The sequence below is a fragment of the Chiloscyllium punctatum genome, chromosome 36 (assembly GCF_047496795.1).
Source record: "Chiloscyllium punctatum isolate Juve2018m chromosome 36, sChiPun1.3, whole genome shotgun sequence".
Taxonomy (NCBI): Eukaryota; Metazoa; Chordata; class Chondrichthyes; order Orectolobiformes; family Hemiscylliidae; genus Chiloscyllium; species Chiloscyllium punctatum.
The window spans coordinates 32967831-32971109 of record NC_092774.1 but is presented as its reverse complement, the minus strand read 5'-3'; the positions used below and the strand labels follow the sequence as shown (position 1 = coordinate 32971109).

The 3279-nt window shown below is 49.9% G+C and overlaps 1 non-coding gene across 1 annotated transcript; it reads right to left on the bottom strand.

Annotated features, from left to right (window-relative positions):
* Nucleotides 1–2139: 2139 nt before the first annotated feature.
* trnae-cuc (transfer RNA glutamic acid (anticodon CUC)) lies at nt 2140–2211 on the bottom strand. Its single transcript has one exon. It is a non-coding gene; the product is annotated as a tRNA-Glu (tRNA).
* Nucleotides 2212–3279: the final 1068 nt, after the last annotated feature.

Here is a 3279-nt window from a genome sequence, read left to right as displayed (position 1 = left end):
GCATATGCAGTCCAGCAGAAAACAAAAACAGCCCACCTACTCTCCCACTGCACCCACTGTCAGAACTGGCAGGAGGTTCAGTCCTGGGGGGGTGACTAAAGGCAGCGTTACCGGTGGGATCTGATTGCTGGGAGCACTGGTGCCCCCGCTGGTGCTTCCGCAAGTTGCAGGAAAACATGAACCTCTTCCCACACTCGGGCCAGCTGAAGGGCCTCTCCCGGTGTGGACACACTGGTGCTTCAGCAGGGTGGAGGAATTGCTGAAGGACCTCCCGCACTCAGGGCAGCAAAAAGGCCTCCCCTCTCCACCCCCCCATCCCCCCGTGTGGATCAGCTGGTGCTTCAGCAGTGTGGAGGAGCGGGTAAAGCCCTTCTCACACTCGGGCAGGAGAATGGCATCTCCCCGGTGTGGACGGACTGGTGCCTCAGTAAGACAGAGGAATTGATGAAGGCTTTCCTTCACTTAGGCAACTGAACGGCCTCTCCCCCATGTGGACCCACCAATGGGCCAGCAGGTCGGAGGAAAGTGCAAAGCCCTTCCTGCAATCGGGGCAGAAGAACGGCCTCTCCTCAGTGTGGACCCACTGGTGTCTCAGCAGGTGGGAAGAACTGCTGAAGGCCATCTCGCACTTGGGGCTGGAGAACAGCCTTCCCCGGTGTGGACCAACTGGTGCGTCAGCAGGGCAGAGGAATCACTGAAGGCCTTCCCACACTCAGGGCAGCAGAAGGGCCTCTTCATCTCTGTGGACCCATTGGTGCTTCAGAACCCTTTCAAATTTCACAGTATCCGTCTGATACGAGGGAGACTAGAATTGTACACAATATTCCAAAAGTGGCCTAAAAAGTGTCCTGTACAACCACAACACAACCTTCCAACTCCAATACTCAGTCAGAGGATTAGGAAATCTTTCAAAACCCACAAAAAACAAACAGGAAAGAATGGAGGGTCAAACCGAATTTTTGAGAGTCACCTTGAAAGTATCAATGAGAAATCGGTGGAGGGGGTTTATTGGGGACCCGTTCTCCTTTAATACACTATATACGTATTTCTCTTGTGCTCTTCGTAGTTTCTCTGTGCTGCAGTGTGTAGTGGCTCGTTGAAATAATCTCCTGATGCAGCTTCGTTTGTGGGTGTTGGGATGATTGCTTCTGCAGTTAAGTACTTGGTTTGGGTCTGTTGTTTTTCTGTAGATGCCAGTTTGAAGTTCCGCATTGACTGTTCGCTCCACTGTGACATCAAGGAATGGCACTTTGTTGTTGTTCTCCTCCCCGTCAAACCAGGAGCCCCCCTTAGACCATAGTCTCACTACTTGGAACACCAATATACAGACTAGTCAAAGGCCTCCACTGAAAGATAAAACACCTCCACTGAGGACTAAAACCCCAAGTCGAAGATTCACTCCACTCCATTTACTCCATCCAAGAATTCCTGAACACCAAAGACACTGAGATAGAAGAGGAAGGATTAATGTTGTCCTTTGACATAACAGCCCTGTTCACATCCATTAACATCAACGTGGCCAAAGAAAACTGAAGACACTACTCGAAGAACTAAAGACACAAACACAGCATCAACTTCATCAGCAAAGATAGCACTGTCAAGCTCGTGGAACTGTGCCTTACCATCCACTTCATATTCAATAACAAGCCCTACAAACAAATCAACGAAATACGCACGAAACCTCCAGCATCAGGATTCCTAGCAGAAGCAATAATGCAGAGACTCGAACAGACAGCCCTTCCAACGATCCAACCCAAACTTTGGGTCCGCTACAGGGATGACACTTTTCTCATCAAAAAATGAAACAAATTAGAGGAAACCTACAACACCATCAGCAATCTCCTTCCTGGCATAAGATTCACAAAAGAGGAGAACAACAACAAAGTGCCATTTCTTGATGTCACAGTGGAGCGAACAGTCAATGGTAAATTCAAAACAGCGTCTACAGGAAAACAATGCACGCGAACCAAGAACTTAACTACAGAAGCAATCACCCCTACACAATCAAACACATCTGAATCAGGACACTATTTCAGCGAGCCACGACACACTGCTGCACCCAGGAACGACGAAGATCAATAAATAACTGTACAGAGCATTTCCGAAGAACGGGGAGCCTCTAAACCCCCTGAAAACAGTTTCCCTGACCGGGAATCGAACCCGGGCCGCGGTGGGGAGAGCGCCGAATCCTAACCACTAGACCACCAGGGAGATGCAAGCTGAGCCTGATAGCTCTACCGAACATTACTTCCCTGCCCGGAAATCGAATCCGGGCCATGGTCGGTCGAAGGCTTTCACCTGTGCATCCAACAATGTCATTTCTTGTATCCATTGCTCCTGATGCAGTCTCCTCTACATTGGGCAGACTAGAGACTCCTCGCAGAGTCAAGTCACAGCGCTTGAGGGAACATCTTCAGGACACCCGCACCAATCAACCCCATCGCCCTCTGGCCCAACAGTTCAAACCCCTCCCACTCTGCCGAGGACATGCAGGTCCTGGGCCTCCTCCATCGCCGCTCCCTCCCCACCCGATGCCTGGAGGATGAACGTCTAATCTCCCGCTTGGGTTAAATTCAACCCCAGGCCATCAATGTGGACTTCATCAGTTTCCTCATTTCCCCTCCCCCACCTTACCTCAATTCTAGCCTTCCAGCTCAGCGCTGTCCTCATGATCTGTCCTACCTGCCAATCTCCCTCCCCACCTATCCACTCCACCCTCCTCTCTGATCTGTCACCTCCATCCCCACCCCCATTCACCTATTGTACTTTTTGCTACCTTCGACCCAGCACACCTCAGCCCCAATTTATCTCTCCACCCTGGAGGGGTCCTGCCTCTCTTCCTGATGAAGGGCTTTTGCCTGAAACGTCGATTTTCCTGCTCCTCGGAAGCTGTCTGACCTGCTGTGCTTTTCTAGCACCACTCTGATCTAAGCTCTGGTTTCCAGCATCTGCAGTCCTCATTTTTGCCGACCCAATAAGCTCAGTGTGCCAATTTCACATCAACAAACTGACACAAGTAGACACAACGTCTGGAGAAACCCTAGCCACATTGCTTTACAATAAAGACATCTGGGAAATTATGTCCGGATAACTCAATCCTCTCAGCATCATGGTAGCCCACAAACCTACCAACACAACTTAAACAGCGGCTAATGAACCTGAAATACCCGATACAAACAACCAGAAAACGAATGTAATTTACAAAATACCATACAAGGAAATATATACATGAACTCTGCCGCACAGTTCTCTGTGGCAAGAAATGCTGGGATGAGATAA